The 18,152-nt window shown below is 50.9% G+C and overlaps 1 pseudogene; it reads left to right on the top strand.

The window, feature by feature from the left end:
* Nucleotides 1-18,152, top strand: part of LOC120969848 (uncharacterized) — a 44,096-nt pseudogene that overhangs the window by 14,267 nt on the left and 11,677 nt on the right.

Here is an 18,152-nt window from a genome sequence, read left to right as displayed (position 1 = left end):
AGCACGCCGGCGAGGAGGAACTAGCATGTCATTGTCGTCTCCGCCCGCGCGGAGGAGGCGCGCATGGTGGCTGGTCGCGCGCGCGTCGAGCCCGCAAACCGGGTGCGGACGCGGAATCTACCTTCAAGACCTTGAATGCCACGTGGATCCTACAATCTGAAGGAGCAATTTGGGTCAGTCGACTCATGTGAGCCGTTTGATGCAACATGGCTGGCTAGAAGGGCTTCTTCCACCTCTTCTGCCGTCTTCTTCCTTCGCTTCGTTGAACTTGTTTCACAAATCGACTGACCCAAATTATACTACTAGTATGAACGTATTAAGTACAGTAGGAACACGAAGATACGAGTAGTAGTACCACTTCAAGAAGAACAGTAGTAAGACATAGTACTAGTACTACTGTACGTACTAAAGAGTTCAAATAACAAGAAAGAACATAAACATAGTTCTGTTGGGGCCTTAGCACAACACACCCTTGAAAATAAACTAAGCAACTAGTACGCTTGACACTGCAGTAGAACCAGCATGAGCGACGGCACTGCCACCTACTCGGAGTCCGAGTCCACGTCCTCGACTTCCTCCTCGTCCCTCTTCCTCTTCCTCTTCGCCGACGCTTCTTTGCTTGAACCGGACACTGGGCTCTGCTTCTTCATCCAACCCTTGTAGATATTTAAACAAAGGTAGGCATCCATTGTTGCGTACAGGATGTGATCTTCATCTAATTTCTTCGACTCCCATGCATGATGAAACTCGTGGTGAGGTTTCTTCAGTTTAGCGTACGAAGGATCAATCATGGCTGCTGCCAGGGTGAGCATTGAAGGTTGAGAGGAGGACACCAGGCTTGCCTTCTGGAGAGCGAAGGGCTGGCCTACAATGAGTCCTATCCAACGCATGACATCCCTGTCGTTCTTAAAGCCTACAGTAATGAATTTCACTCTTTTGTCCTTGAGGAAGTTCTTAAAATCCTGGCACTCAACATCGGCATGGCATATGTGGTAGACCAAGCAAACGTTATGTACGCAAACCTGGATTACGGTGGGCTTCTTCCTCTCTTCGTCCTTTAGATCCTTCTCTCGTCCCAGGACTGTAGTGTACTCAACATCTAGCCCAGCGACCCACTCATCCGTTCAACTGTTGAACATGCGTAGGAAGCGAGCAAGACATGCTTTCACCGTCTCGGATCCACGTGTGTAGATGACGATGAACTGATCGCCGGTGATGGCTCTAACCTGGTACTCAGCAGCGACCATGGAGATTTGGGAGACCATGGATTTTGGAGGAGGGTTAGGAGAAGTTGAACTGTTGTACCCCGCAAAAAAAACTGGGAGCGAACTAATGTGAAAGGACGGGACGACTGGGAGCGAACTGTTGTAAGGTAGAAGACGGGGACGAGTAGGGCGTGCGAACGGCGTGGGGTTGCTGGCTTGCCCGGTGGATAAACGGCTGCAAGCCCCCAAAGAGTTCTCGAGAACTATGCGGGACCCACTAGATGTCATGTCTACTAGACCCATATCGTAGGCCTGACGGTATAGCTTCTGCCTGTTCGCACGCCATGTCGGCGCGTGGATGTAACTTCACTTAATTCCGTCAAACGTCGCGCCTCCCACGACCTTCGCCTCCCTCGCGCGGTCGCGCCCGTTGAGACTTCGACCGGCTATAAATGAGCAATTTTTTTTGCCTTTTTTTAGACAAGCAATTTTTTTGCCTACTCCGCATGCATGATACTCCCTCTGGTCCCTTTTACTCCCGTCAACCGTTTGCAAAGTGTTTGAACAAATTTATACTCTTTTTTTAACACCACCTTATATTAATTAACCAGCCACACCAGTACACTCATTCGATACAATATTCACCACATAGGGCGGTACGTTATTTACAAGAATACCATCTAATCTATTGTCAAAGCTATACTTAGCGATTAAGTGTGCCACCTTATTGGCCGAACGGCTAATCTTTGACAATTGAAGATTGTTGATCAACTTTGAGATGTTCAACGCTTTCATCTTCAGGTCACGCATAGCAGACCTGTCATAGTCCCCCGATGCAAGAGACGCTACCACAAAAGCGCAATCAGTCTCTAAAATTACAGGATTATGAAGAGAAATACCTATGTAGAGACCGGCAATGCAAGCCCTAAGCTCCGCTTCCTCCACGCTTTGACAGGCATCAATGAAATCCCACGACCAAATTTATACTAAAAATATCAATATCTACAATACTGATTATAATGAGTATAAGAACTACGTTTTATAATGAGTGTAAAAATATTGATTTGACATTGTGAATATTGACACATTTTTCTATAAGTCTGGTGAAAGTAGAGGTGCATTGACTTCAGACAAAACTTAAATGCACAATGCAGACTAGTTCCTCCGTCCAGGTGCGTGCCATGTCCTATCTTGTCATCACAACAAGGTTAGCTATTAGGCTGGCCATAGTGGGGGTAACATAAGTAGTATCATGCACTTGGGACTCGCAAACATGCTAATGTGGTAGGCAATTAAAGAAGAGAGAGATGGTTATAGTAACATAGGTAGATACCGTAACATAATAAATGTGATGCTACTATGTGTCATGCATGGCAATAAATGAGACCACCTATGATACTAATCTATGATACTATGCACTATAGAGGTAGTAACATAGACTAGTAACATATGCATGTTACTAGTCTAAGTTACTCCCCACTATGACTAGCCTTAGAGTACCACTACCTCCCTTCTAGTTTAAAGGGCTCGATTCAAAAATTTCACCTACTCTTAGCAAGATAGTAGAGGCGGTGGAATAGTTTTTGAAGTCTGCAAAAGTACTCAACTAGTGTTGTCGTTCTTCACAAAAAAATGTGTTTACCAATGCATGCATGAACACTAGTTACTCTAACCCCCCTCTCTTCTTTAATTCTTTGCCACATCAGCATGTTTGCTATTCCCGTGTGCATGATACCAGCTAAGATACCACCATTATGGCCAGCCTTAATCATCGCATGCAATAATTTAGTGCACCTTGAAATATGAACATGTGTGGGGCGTGTATGTTTTTAATGACTTGAGACTATACCTAGCCCGGCATGCAAGATGACTTATTATGCACCGTTCCCCATACCTGCAGGAAGCCCGTTCGTCTCCAAATCTTTTCCTCTCCATGTGTGGAAACAATATGCCTGCCAAACTCTCCTTCTCCCTCCGATGGTCCCACCACTCCACCCCGTGTGAAAAAATCTGCATGCATGACTCTCCTCCCCCCACGCTCGTCCAATCCGTTGTGACCAGCAATATTTCCACCCCTTCGCTCCCCCGTAATTTACTCCAACAAATATGCCCACGTAGCTGTTACTTAACCGCAGGTGCATTGGGTCACTGACATATGGGCCCAACAGGGGTCTGGCCCACATGTTAGTGACGCAACTGGACCCGCAGTTAAGTCAGCGCAGCTCAGTACATATCTTATGTAGGTGTGCCATTGCTCGCTATAAATACTGTGCCTCCCACGACATCGCTATCTCCTCCCCCTCACATTCACGTTCATCGCTATCTCCTCCCCCTCCCTCTCACGTCGACCACCATGGCATCGGCCTTCCCAAGCCCTAGGAGCCCCTCGTTGCACTGCGCGGACGGTCACGCGTCGCCGTTCCGTTCCTCGCCGCCACTAGTCGAGGAGGACGCGTCGGTGTTCCGCTCCTCGCCGCTACGCGACGCGTCGCCGTTTTGTTCCTCGCCGCCACTAGTCGAGGAGGACGCGTCGGTGTTACGCTCCTCGCCGCGACACGACGTGTCGCCGTTCCGTTCCTCGCCGCCACTAGTCGAGGAGGACGCGTTGGCGTTCCGCTCCTCGCCGTGACGCGTAGAGGTGGACGCCTCGGCGTTCCCAATCTCGCCAGCACGCGCGCCGGAGGACGCGTCGGCTCCCCGCTACGAGGAGAACGCCGCGCCGCCCACCGAGCCCCCAGCCTTGAGGAGCTTTGGAAAGAAATGGATGTCGCCTTGTGGGAGGCTTTGCCTCCAGCAGAGCGCGCCAAAATAGAGGCGGAGAAGAAGGCCGAGGAAGAGAAGCGCACCGCGGAACAATCTGCCTGGGAGGCCTATGTCACGTCCGAGAGAGTCAGGCAATTGGCTCTTTGGCAGAAGGCTCGTGCGAGGGCTGTGAGGGTGGCGGAGGACGCCCGTGCCGACGCCCTGAGTGCAGTCGGGCCCAAGTGCCTCATCTACGCTTGGCGGTACGTGGACCGGGTGCACGCTTCCAGCGAGGAGGAGTACCTGTTGGCGCCGGATCACCACACTGGTGAGATCGCGCTCGCCCGCCGGCAAGCCGCCAATCAGCACCTCGCGAGTTGCGAGGCTGAGGAAGAGGCGTTGTGTCGGCGCGCTGGGAAATGGCCGCGCACCAGGGCACTCGTGGCGCGCCACAAGCGCTCCTGCGAGCGCCGTGGCTTTTAGGAGGAGTATAATTTTTGTTTCGTAAGGCGATTCCATTAGTTTTGGGACGCAAATGATAAATCCCGAACGTTCAGGAATTTTTAGCGTCCTTAATTAAGTATGTAAAAGGGAAAGTTTGGAAACCTTGTGTATTCATACGCATTTTGCAAGTACATGCATATAGCACAAACTTTACTATATACTATCGCACTACACGTCTCTCTCGATATATGCTTGCAGACTGTGCTACTCCCTCCGTCCAGGTCAATAAGTCATCTTTGGTTGTGCACCGTGACCAAGAAGGAGGGAAGAATTATACACCTATACAGAGGGAGTACTACTATTACTTATCTACGTGCAAATGCATGTTTTAACATTACGATGCGGTTTTTGTAAAAGTAGAAAAACAGCACTAGTCAAGCTTGTGAAACGATTCAATGCAAAACAAATGCAAAAATGCTCGTTTGATTGTTTACTTTTAGCTTCCTTCTCTGTGGTTATTTCTCTGTCGTACTTTGTACGGAGTATCTCATTGGTTGGAAAGGCATGCAAATTCCCAAACCGCTTCCAACACCCTGTATCGAATTTTTTGCCTAACAAGTTGTGTCGTGCAATTGGAATTCCAACTTGAGTACTACTACTAGTAGGAGTACCAGGGGCCAGTTCTTTTAGGCTTCTAGATTATTAATCCCATAACTACTACCTCCGTCCTGGTTTATTGGTCCCCATTGTAATCTGTGTCAAATTTTGATCATAAATTTAACTAATGAAATGTTAGTTCATGTCACATGCACTACTCCATCCGTCTAGGTGAGTAAGTCATCTTAGGCTGTGCACCGTGACCAAGGAGGAGGAGAAAACGAGAAACGTTAATGTTTATTTGCTAATTAATAGTATTGCATGCAATGAACTAACCACTGCATGTCGTGTTTGATATCTCAAGTCATTAAAAGCATGCACACTCTTTATCTCTTATTGGTTGATATGTCAAGAAACAAGAAACGAGGTACGGAGTAGAAGTTAATGCACCGCGCCTAAGTGTTTTGGGATTATTTGGTTTTCGTAAGATGACTTACACACCTAGACGGAGGGATTACAATGGTGAGGAATAAACCAGTTAAATCTTTGGTCAAAATTTAGCACAAATTACAATGGTGAGGAATAAACCAGGACGGAGTAGTAGTTTAGAAGCCCAAATAAATGAGTGAGGCGCCTTATTGTTACTCTCCACTGTGACTAGTCTTGTGAGAAAAGCTGGGGAAGCCGCCAAAAGAACTGGCCCTAGGAGTAGTAGCTAGGGATCGAGTGTGCGAGATGAACCGGAGAAAGTAAATGCAGAGAGATGAAATGCAAAAAAGACGGAGGGATGTGATGGTTGCTTGTCCATTTATTTTACCGGGCCACTTATTACTGGGAGTGGTTGGGTTTTGTGATATGACGGCTTTACTGCTGCGCCACGAGCGGGGTGAGAGGTGAGACTCCCGTGCAGCGCCGCCCTCTACACTTGTACTACATTGGTCGTGGTTTATTAGTCCCCCATTGAATTTGACTGAAGATTTAACTGACAAAACGTTAGTGCATGTCAACAAAACTATATCGTTGGATTCGTATTTGAACATAGTTTTGAATGATATAATTTTAGGTGACATGCATCAGCATTTATCGTACTATATATAATGTTAGTTCAATTTTTGGTCGTACTAATCTATAGTAGTAAGGTGCCCGTGCGTTGCACCGAAGAGTGGAATGCATTGATCGGGGAGTTGTTTATTTTGACAAAGGATGTGGGGGTCATCTCATGTGTAACGGGTATCGATAGGTTTCTTCGGATATTATTTCATCTCTAGAGCTCACAAACATCCGGGTGAAATAGATAAAAATGTATCTTTTGCAAACAAAAGCGTTCAACTGTTCAACTTGCATCCAAAACTTGTGAAGAAATAACACTTATTGTGCTTTGCAAGAAATGATCTTTAAGAATTAGTTTTTGAGTATCGATTGTTATACATGTTGGCTACAGATGACATGACACTTTCTTATAGTCAACAGTTGGCTATACTATTAAGTAATATTAACCATGCCCTTATACACCTAGACGGAGGGATTAAATCAGGATGACTTGCAAGTGGGCAGAGGAGATGTAAGAAATGGTTCATCGTAAGTCTTTCACCAGTACTGTAGTAAAAATTCATACATGGAAGATTCTAGACTAAACCATAAACGGATACACTTTTATTCATGCACGATACTCCAATAGAGCAAGATCCTGCATGGAAGTCTCCACATGCTTAGACATCGGATTACATTGAGCGAAAACTAATGATCAACATTTAACTTGATAATGCGTATGTCCAGGTGAACCTCCTTGGAGTCCCCGTGCACCGCGTCGGCGGGTGAAGGATGCCATGGGTTTTCCAAGTCCACATTGGCGGGATAGTCCCAGCTCCCCAGAGTCCAAGTCCGTTCGATGAGGCCGGTGTCGCCGCCCACGCGACCCAGAGGGGTAGTAACACTGACCACGCACCCGTACATCGGCCTCGTGTCAGTGTCAGCGTCAGCGGCGTCGCCCCTGACGCACATTACAGAGACGGGGCGGCGGCCTGCGCGGGCCTCGCCGGTGCCCACGATCAAGAGGAAGACGCTATCGTCCTCCTCCGAGACTAGCAGGCGGCGGTGATCCTCCAGCGACTCCGGCATGGTGAACGGGTAGCACGTCTCGTACTTGATGTTCTCCGCCAAGGGTCAGCAGTGACCACTGCACGCATCCGTGAGGTGATGCACCATGTCCGCCGGCGAGCCACAAAATGGCATCGGGCACTCATAGTAGTGGACGAAGGGCTCCTTGGAGGCATCGACCAGGCCGTCCATGAAACGGGAGTGGCTGTAGGGGACGTTGCGCCAGTTGAATATATGAGCAAGTTACTACGAGATTTAATCCGAATAAGCACAAAATAAATCATGACGGCTATAACAGAGATGAAACTAATCATGTGGACTAGCATAGTAGTAGGATACAGAGTAGAAACATGAATTCTACCACGATTTCGAACAGGAAGGACAGAAACACATACAGTGCAATGGGAGCAGCACCGTTGGCGTTGAGGTTGTCGCCCATGTCCAAACACCACGTACACGGTCTTTGAGCATGGTTCGTAGTCGTTCCATGCTCGGGCATTGAAGTTTGTAACTATTTTAGATTAGAATATACTACTCCTCCGGTGCTAGTAGTAGAGCAGAGTCCTACTCTACTACTCTACTCAAGCAAGTTAGGGCATAGCACTATAGGGAGTACCAGTACTGTGATCACTCAATCAAGTTGTCTGGCATCGACATGACCCTACGCTGCTGGTATGTGTCTCGTAAGTCAAGCAGCGTGTTGTAGCCATCATCACCTGTCCACTTCCCGCAGCACATATTTGCTTCTCCATCTTTGTCCGCACATAATCTCGTCCAATCTTCCATCCCCGCTAAGGCGCCTCCCCCCTCGTCCGAAACCCAAGCACTAACAATGGTAGAACCGAGCAGCGTCCGCCGAAAGAGTGGCTGGAATTCGCTCCCCACAGAGGTAATCAAGCTCATTGTTTCGCGTGTGGACAATCTCAGTACCATGCCGCTCGCCGCATGCTCGTTGGGGCTGTACCGTTTACTCAAAGCCCTCAGGCCGGAGCCTTTTGAGCCAGCTCCTTGCTTGCTGATGCCGCCTGATCTTCAGAAACGGCATGTCACGCAGCATAACGATCATAGGGTGGCGAGCATCAACCCCCTTGACTGCGATCCGATCCCCGTCAGCCTCAACTACATTAACAGTATGTACTGGGTCGGCATGAACACATCTTGGATGGTGCTCGTCGACGGTCGCGGCAGCTGGATGCTCGTGGAGGTCTACACCCGGCGATTGATCCCCCTTCCTTCGATTAGCACTGCACTGCTTTGGCACCGCGGCCCAGAATACTTGGAATCTTACAGTAGCCAACATGATACCAAGTTTGATTTGCTCAAGGTTGTAATCTGCCAAGTGCCCACAAGATCTGCGAATTATAAAGACTTCAGGCTAATTGCGTTCTTCAACCGCGGTCTCGCCTATCTGACAGGTCACTGCGTTAAGTGGATAAATCTGCACGTCCATCGGAGGATCATACATCCTCCATGGTTCTCTGATGCCATTGAACACAAGGGCTTCATTTACGCTGTCGACTCCTTCTATGGCTAGACGTATTGCTGGCCTACTCCAGTCATCGCTACAAACGGATGTTACAGCAGTATGTTACTCCCTCCGTCCCATAATATAAGAATGTTTTTCAAGCTTACATAGCTTGAAAAACGTTCTTATATTATGGGACAGAGGGAGTACTTTCCTATGATATCATGATGGCTTGCTTATATTACTGTCAACATTTTCTGAAAAAATATTCATGCTCATAACATGTTGTTCTTAAGATTGACTAAATCAAGAGCCCTTTTTTATTTGACTCCAACTTGATATGATGTTGTAGGCCGCCTGGTGTCCCTACCCTTCCTAATCCCATAACCTTTCAAAGAAAAGCGGCATGGCAGTTGCAGGTGGTTCCTGGCTCGATCAGACGATAGTGAAAGATTGATGATCGTTCGCACGTACCGGACGTGTTGTTTCGCGGAATACAATCACAGTCACTGCAAGGTCTTTGAGCAGGATCCCAGCTTCTCTGGGCCTTTAGGAATTTTTGACTGGAGGCTGGTAAGTAGCCTTGGTACACGCTCTCTGTTTGTCAAACTGAATTATCCGATTAACCAAGAGATAACCAACGGCAAGGATCATGATGGCAGCGCGGTTTCGTTCATCAGGCAAAATTGTGTGTACACAGCGTACCATGCATCTCTGCATCCACCATACCCTGATATGTGCCGCCACGCTCTGCAGCCCAAAGTAGGAGAGAGGGTCGCAAGTATCAGACTTCGACCCGCTGGCTGGAGTTTCCCCCGTCAGGCACCCATCTGGTTCAAGCCGTCAGCCAATCTCCACAGCTTAATAAATAGTAACGTCTAACTGAGCCAGTTAGTTAGATGCGTACACTTGGTGTAGTAGGATCTTTATTTAGTTTGATGCATACACTTGTTCTTTTTTGGTAGCCCTTTTGTAATGATGACTGATGTTTGGTTTGGAAGAGAGAGCTGCGTCTTCACTCTTCTGGCCTGCTTACTGCTTCTGTTGCACCCCCAGCCCTGGTTGCTGCTGCTGTTGTTTTCAATGTACAATCAGTAGTATATTTTGTCTGTTGGTTGAATAAATGTGTTGTTAGAACGACAAACACAATGTTTTGGAAGTCGTTGCACGGTTCGATCCTTTAGTGCCCCGTACCGTACGTAGCGCATACTATTTTTCGTACGGAACACATTTTCCACTTGTTGATAACATGCAGCCCACTGATGAAGGCCCAATAGAGAAGCCCATAATTAACTGGAAGGGAGGCTCTCACATGAATCCGGCCCAGGTACATGCTCATGGTCCCCTAAACATAAATAAGTAAGTAAATAAATAAATAAAGCTAAATGCTCATGCACCAGTTCTTTGGGAAAATAGGTAGCCCAGTATTTCTTTTTGAAGAATGCCCAAGCTAGGCCTATTTGTTTTCTCCGAATTACTGGGCTGCAAATCTTTCAAGACGAGGAGGGATGCATTCCGGCCTGGCTTAAGAGTATGGTCAATGTCTGTTAAAAGTAATATCAAAAGGGGTTGAAAATTCCAAAAAAAATTATAGCAAATGGGATATAAGTTTCTTTTTTTGTTTTTGTTCTTGACTGATATCTTATATGTATTTCATTGGATTTAACATGACATAGTACTAATTTATTTTTAAATTTTTTTTAGTATGGCTATTAATTTTTGGATTAAGAATATTTCGTTCCCCAGCAAAAATTTGCGAATTTTCAAAATTTCCCACATATTTAGTTAATTTTTTTACCCTGGTACTGACCAGAAAATGGCCAGCAATTCTAAAAATGGAAAACGGGCTGCAATAAATTCCATATGAATTAGAAATGAGTAAAAATTATAAAAATTAATAGCAAATGGGCTGTACACGCCACAGATTTCGAGGCTGACTTGTTTACGCAAGGCTTTGTCAGTGAACACACGATTCTAGCAGCAGTGACTGTTGGATGTCCATCCAACGGCCGACGTGCTTCTTCAATCTCTGATCTTCCTGCTCCAGCCGCCTAAACTAGCGCCGGCGGGACTGCTTGCTCCCTCCTCTTGTGGCCCACTGTGATGACGCGCAGGCTTCCCCGGCCCACCCTACTCCCTCCGCTGGCCTGGCCGCACGCAATCAACTGCCTCCTTATTACGCGAAAAAAAATGATTCCTCCCACTGACATCTGGGGCGCACCGGTTGGGAGGCTGACCTGTGGGCCTACTAAGTTGACGCGTACGCAGGGCTTGTCAACTTAGTCAACAAACGATTCTAGCAGCAGTAGCCGTTGGATTTTAATCGAACGGTCCTGCTGCTTCTTCAATCGCTGCTCTTCTTGCACCAGCCGCCCAAACCAGCGCCGGGGAGACCGCCTGCTCCTGCCTCCAGTGGCCGGCTGTGCTGTCGTTGAGGCCTCATCGCCCCCTACTACTCCCACCGCTAGCCAGGCCCTGCGGCGACGGCAGCCTCACACCGCAGCCGAACCAGTGAACCCTCGTACTCCTCTCCGCGTGGGCATCCACTGCCGCGTCTTCCCTGGCTCCGCGTCGTCCCCTTCCTAGGCCTCGCCGTCGTCCACCGCCTTGGTGCTCTCGGCGCGGCGTGGTCAACATGGTCAACGACATTCCATCGGAAGAGTACTGTACGTGGAGAGGCTGACAGCTGGGTCCACGGCCACAGCCCAGTTTTTTTATGATTTGCCAAGTAAGTCGCTTTGTCAGGCCTGTTGGGCTGCAAATCTTTCAAGACGAGGAGAGATTTCATTCGGCTGGCCGAGAAAATGGCCCATCAGTAATGAGAAATGGGTTGTACATTTTTAAAACACATCGAACCGGCAATTAGTTTCAAATATCTTTTTTTTCATTCGAGATTTTAAGTTACATTAATTTTTATGCGTAGAGAATTTGTTGGATTTTATATTGATATTCATTTATTTTTAAAATTAGTTTGAATGTGAGTCGAAATTTCGGGATTAGAAACAGTTCGGACCACACCGAAATATGCAAAATTTCGTATAATTTTTTAACCGTGGCCACAATATGGGCTGTAATGCTAACAAAAAGAATATGGGCTCCAAAAAAACCCTTAATAATTAGCAAATGAGCTGTAAATTATTAGAAATAATGGCAGATGGGCTGTATGTTGTTTTCCACAAATTTGAGGCTTTCCTAAAAAAGGTTGACGCACAAGCAGTGACTGTTGGATGGCCATCCAACGGCCGTCGTGCTTCTTCAATCTCTGCTCTTCCTGCTCCAGCCGCTCAAACAAGCGCCGGCGAGACTGCCTGCTCCCTCCTCCCCGCGGCTGGCTCTGCTGCCGCACAGGCCTCACCGCCCCACCGTACTCCCATCGCTGGCCTAGCCATCCCTCTACTCACCCACACCTGCTGTTATTCTCCGGCGACGGCAGACGAACCAGTAAACCCTTGTATAGTCGTACTCCCCTCCGCGTGGGAAACAACTGCCGAGTCTTCCCTGCCTCCGTGTCGTTCCCTTCCTAGGCCTCGCCGTCGTCCACCGCCCTGGTGCTCTCGGCGCGGCCTGGTCAACGTGGTCAACGACCGACATGCATCTGAAGTGGACTGTACGTGGAGAGGCCGACAGCTGGGTCCACGGCCGCACGCAAGGAAATGCCTCCTTATTACGCGCAAAATAATGATTCCTCCACCTGACATGAGGGACCCACCGAAAGGGCCTCTGTATTTCGTGAAAAAAACGTTACCGCCGCTGACAGCTCGGACCCACCAGCTATATCTTCGCATGCAAGGAAGTGCCTCCTTATTACGCACAAAAAAATGAATACTCCCCCTGTTAGCTGGGACCCAGTATAGTGGCAGGCTGACTTGTGGGCCTACTAAGTTGACGGAGACGGAGGGCTTTGTCAACTTAGTCAATATGCACGATTCTAACTCCAGTGACCATACGATGTCCATCCAACGGCCGTAGTGCTTCTTCAACCTCTGGTCTTCTTGCTCCAGCCGCCCAAACCAGCGTCGGTCGTGCCTCGTGCTCCTGCCTCCCATGGCCGGCTGCGATGCGGCGGAGGCCTCACCGCCCCCTACTACTCCCACCGCTGGCCAGGCCATCCCTCTACTCACCCACACCCTCTGTTATTCTGCGGCGACGGCAGCCTCACACCGCAGCGAACCAGTGAACCCTCGTACTCCTCTACGCGTGGGCATCCACTGCCACATCTTCCCCGGCTCCGCGTCGTCCCCTTCCTAGGCCTCGCCGTCGTCCACCACCCTGGTGCTCTCGGCGCGGCGTGGTCAACGTGGTCAAGGAACGGCTTCCATCGGACGTGGACTGTACGTGGAGAGGCTGACAGCTGGGTCCACGGCCGCAGCAAGGAAGTGCCTCCTTATTACGTGCAAAATAATTATTCCTCCACCTGACAGCGGGGACCCACCGGACGGGCCACCGTATTTCGTGAAAAAAACGTTTCCCCCCTGACTGCTAGGACCCAGCAGCTACATCTTCGCACGCAAGGAAGTGCCTGACAGTCGGGACCCACCTGGTCGAAGCGTACGTAGTGTTGTCATTCTGGTCGCGAACGTGTATGTACATATATACTGGTGGATGTAGAGGCGCGCACGTGTCGTAGTAGAGGCGCGCACGTAGCATGTACACGTACGTACAGCGGCCAGGGTGCAAGAAAGAAAATACGGCCACGTATGTGTACATACGGGCGGGGTCTCGAACGCCTACTCGCGCATACGTACGGCCAGGGCTCGTGTACATGGCTGGGTCGGAACGGAGAAACAGCGTCGTCGTCGTGTTCATGGGGAGGCAACGGAATGCGTCGTGTTCATGGGGAGGCAACGGAATGCGTCGTGTTCATGGGGAGGCAACGGAATGCGTCGTGTTCATCGGGAGGCAACAGAACGCGTGGGAGCCAACCGGCTGGGTCAGAACGAAATGCGTGGTCGTGTTCATCGGGAGGGCTTGGACGGAACAGGCAATGGAAACGAGACCTGGCGTACCGCAAAACGGAGGAAACGGGCCTCCTACGTTCAGAACGGGGTCCTGTTGATCGGGAGGGGTGTGGCGTACCGCAAAACGAAGGAAACGGACCTCCTACAGTCGAAACGGGGGTCCTGTTGATCGGGAGGGGTGTGGCATACTGCAAAACGGATGAAACGGACCTCCTACGGCCGAAACGGGGGTCCTGTTGATCGGGAGGGGTGTGGCGTACCGCAAAACGGACGAAACGGACCTCCTACGATCGAAACGGGGGTCCTGTTCATCGGGAGGGGTGTGGCGTACCGCAAAATGGGACTCCACGGGATACTGTTCATCTCCACCGTCGACCTCCTCCAGCCTCCACGGGCTACCGTCGACCTCCTCCCGCCTCCACGGGCTCCTGTTCATCCAGCCTCCACCGCGCGCTACTCCACCGGCTATTGTTCAACCACCCCTCCACGGGCACCCCTCCACCGTCTACTGTTCATCCAACCCTCCACACCACGGGGTCCTGTTCAACCACCCCTCCACGGGCACCCCTCCACCGTCTACTGTTCATCCAGCCCTCCACACCACGGGGTCCTGTTCATCCAGAGGCAACGCCACCGCTCACTGTTCATCCAACCCCCCCGGCAACGCTCACTGTTCATCCAATCGATCGGCTTCAGTTAGCAGCAGTAGCGAAGGAATCGCTCGATCGGGTTTAGTTAACAGTCATCGATCGATCGCTCGGGTTTAGTAACGCGTAGCCTGCAGTGCAATCGCTCGGGTTCAGTTAGAGCCCAACGCCTCGCTCGGGTTCAGTTAGAGCCAACGCCTCGCACACACGCGTGTACATATACGAGAGAAACGTGCATCGCTCGGCCCCCGACTTCCCACCGTAACCGGGAACTCCCTGAAATTTTCCTCCCCCTCGCTTCTACCACGGTTTTTTCCGTCATGGACGGCCCAAAGAATGTCATGCAGCTGCGTCTCCGGTCCGCCCAGGACGAAAAGCCCATTTTCTGTCATGATTTTTTGTCATAGAAGTAGGAGCCCACCACATCTATGATGATACCGGGTTTTGTCACAATTATTGTCATAGAAGTATCATATGTATGACAGAAAAAAAAATTGTTCGGCCCAAAATGTCACGGATGTGTCTTTTTTTTGTAGTGCTCGCACGGCGATGATGAATCTGCCCGGCCACTGCTCGCAAGCGCTACTTGGAGCCAATAGAGCGTCGTGTCGCCGGCCAACTGCTCGCCGTCGCCGGCCTAGGGATACGCACCCTCGCGTGGCTACTCTGGCGACGCGCATGGTGGATTCAACCCCAACATCACCTTCCCACATGGCGCGCCGCCACATGCCTCACCCTCCGGTCTGAACCCCGACCAGCGCACTCCCTCGCCCGCGTTCGCTGGCCTTCACACCCAGTACAACTACTCACCGTCGGCTTACTCAGCCTCGTAGACGCAGCCTCTGCGCCGGGGCACCCTACCCTTCTCACAAGCCCCGGCACCACATTTCAGCAACCCCGACCCAACCGAGGCCGGCATGAACGAGATCATCACGAGCGGCTCGATCGCCGCCGCCTCCTACCTCAGGTTCCACGCGCAAGACGACACAATGGACACCGCTGTCGACATGGACGACGAGCTCGACGACGCCGAGGAGGTGGAGGAGGAAGAGGAGGAGGAGATGGAGCCGGCGCTGGCGGGGAAAGGGAGAAGAAGCGGGGGGGCAATGCCAGGCCGGGCGAGCCCCGCGTCAAGTGGACGTCCAAAGAAGACGAGTACCTCGCCGAAGCATGGAAGACTGTCAGCATCGACCCGATCACCGGCACGAACCAGAATGCCGACACGTACTGGAGACAGATCAAATCGGCGTTCAATGAGCGCAAGCTGGTCGACCCCTACTTCGCCACCATCCACATGAAGCGCAGCGAAAAGGCCATGTCGAACCATTGGGCGATCATCCAGGCAGCCTGCAACAAATGGCATGGGATTGTCAAGGAGATCGCGGCTCGCCTGGAAAGCGGCGCCAACATCGAGGGTCAGGTATGTCCAGCCGCCAGCTCACTTCTTTTGTCGTGTATGTCACCGACGCTTGTTCTTCGGCTACGCAGATGGTTTGGATGTTCAACATGTACCGCCAGGACAGCAGCGACCAGGAGCTCAAGTTCATTCACGTGTTCTCTCTGATCGAGCCGTGCGAGAAGTGGAGGGATGTCCGGCTCACCCTCGCAAAGGCCAAGGAGACTTACAAGCCGGACGCGCCCGCTCCGGGGGCGGCGGACGGGCGCCCTGATGGCAACAAAAGAGCCAAGACGGCGAGGAACGCAACACCGGCTGCCGAGTAGCTGCAATCATGGATCGAGCAGTGCATCGTCAACGCCAAGAACAACACCGCAAAGAGGGAGGAGAAATCCGACGCGCAGTGGTCGGTGTTGATGATGAAGCAGGACTGTAACGCCCGGATAATCATGCTACAGTAATTCCACACTAATCATGCCACGTCACCTCTGTTACTGTTGCTAACCTCATGATGATTCAAAACCGTTCCAAAATTTAAATTCTAAATAGTGGTAAACACCCAAAGTTTTCAAAAGTCAAAACAAAAATGTTCGGTGGGTGCCAAATAAGGCATAGTTAATTATGGTGAAGTAAACACATTTTAGAAAATGCCTAAATATTTTAAAATGATGTAAAACAGAAAAGATAATAAATAAAAAGAAAAGAAAGCTAACAAAAAAAAGGGAAAAGGAGCCCCCCACTGGGCCGTGGCCCAACTTGGCCGAACGGCCTCGGCCCACCAGGCCACCAGGCCGGCCCATCAACCGCGCCCATATCCCCCACTACCCCAAACCCTAACCCCCCACCGACACCCCACTCTCCCCCTCCCTTCCCCGATCCAGATCGGATGGGGCTCGACCCCGTCGCCCCGCTCGCCCCCGACGCCGCCCCGACGACCCCGTCGCCCCGCTCGCCCCCGACGCCGCCCCGATGACCCCGCGCCCCGCGACCACGCCGCCTCGCCGTTGGACGTCGCCACGCCGGAGCTCCTCCGCCAGCCTACTTCCTCCTCCCCACCGGCCTGCTCCCACGTCGCCCGTCGTCCCCATCTTCCACCTCGCGCCCCGTTGCCACTCCCCTACCGGCAATGTGAGCCCCGCCACCACGCTCGTCTTCGCGCGAGCACCTCCCGCTCCTCCTCTCCCCTCTGCTCCCGTCACCGAATCCGACCGTGCCGTCGTCCGCGCCGTGGCCCTGGTGCCATCCCCGATCGCCACCGGCCCCGTGCTGCTTCGCCCCCGCCGGCGCCCTCTGCGGCTGCCGCTGCCGCCCACGACCGCCACGCTCGTCGACGCCCTTGGCCTCACTGCTGCGCACCCGTGCCGACCACGACCGAGGCGCTCGCGCCTACGGCCGCGCCCGCCGGACGGCGCCCACATCCGCCCCGTTCCTGCGCCCCACCCCTTGCGCCGGCGACGCCGCCATACCCACGGCCAACTCCGGCGCTGCGGCCGCCATGCCTTGCTCATGCCCCTTGCCCCGCCCTATTGCGGTGGCCTTACCCCGCCGCGCGCCGGCGGCCTCGCCACGCCCGTGGCTGGCGCCCCCCCCCCCTCTGCCTGTCGATCTGGGCGCTCGCCCAGTCGGGCGCCCACGCCCACGCCCGCGTCCGCTAGCCGATCCGCCCCGTTAGGCCCCTGTGCCACTGACCAGAGGGGCCCAGCCCACAGAACGAAAAAAGAAGAAGAAATAAATAATGATAATAAAAAAATTAAATTTAATTAATTAATTAATTGACTAAGTTAATTAACCCTGTTTAGATTAATCAAATTAATTAGTTAATTTAATTAATAGTTAATTAATTAGTTAACCCTAATTACCCTAATCAGTCTATGACATGTGGGACCCACGTGTCAGATGACTGCTGACGTCAGCATGATGTCATGCTGATGTCATCACAACACTGTTTCGGATAATGTAAATATTAAATAATTAAATAAATTCCAGCCACGCTTAGCTAGTCTGTCTGTAGGGATGGGAATAGGGTAGTCTGCCCTTCTTCGTAAGTAGCTGGACTCGGATCTTCGCAACTATCAAAACTCAATAAAGCTTCTGAAAGTGGTTCCGTGTTAAGCGACTCACTCTCGTTGAAGGAGTATCGCCCGATGCAGATAACAGCGTTGAAGTGGAACTAGCTTTTTCTTTTTCCACTAGATTCAAGGTTACAGGACACGGAGTAGACATCAATCTCTTGGAAATGTGGTTCGTCTCAAATCTTCCCATTCTTTCTTCTTTCCACTAATCTAATGGTTTCATTCTCCCATCGAGAGGTTATGATACTAGCAAGAGTCCTAGAAATTAATTTAAATCTTTTAAAATTCATATAAAATAAACCGTAGCTCGGAAGAAAATACTTTCTACATGAAAGTTGCTCAGAACGACAAGACAAATCCGAATATGTAGTCCGTTCGTCCGCCACACATCCCTAACATATCGAACTCGCAACTTTCCCCCTCCGTTTCACCTGTCCGAAAATGCGAAACATCGGGAATACTTTCCCGGAAGTTCCCCCCCTTCGCCGGTACCACCTACTGCCGCGTTAGGACACACCTAGCACCGCTC

Source organism: Aegilops tauschii, chromosome 1, assembly GCF_002575655.3.
Source record: "Aegilops tauschii subsp. strangulata cultivar AL8/78 chromosome 1, Aet v6.0, whole genome shotgun sequence".
Taxonomy (NCBI): Eukaryota; Viridiplantae; Streptophyta; class Magnoliopsida; order Poales; family Poaceae; genus Aegilops; species Aegilops tauschii.
This window is presented reverse-complemented; position numbering and strand designations above follow the sequence as displayed.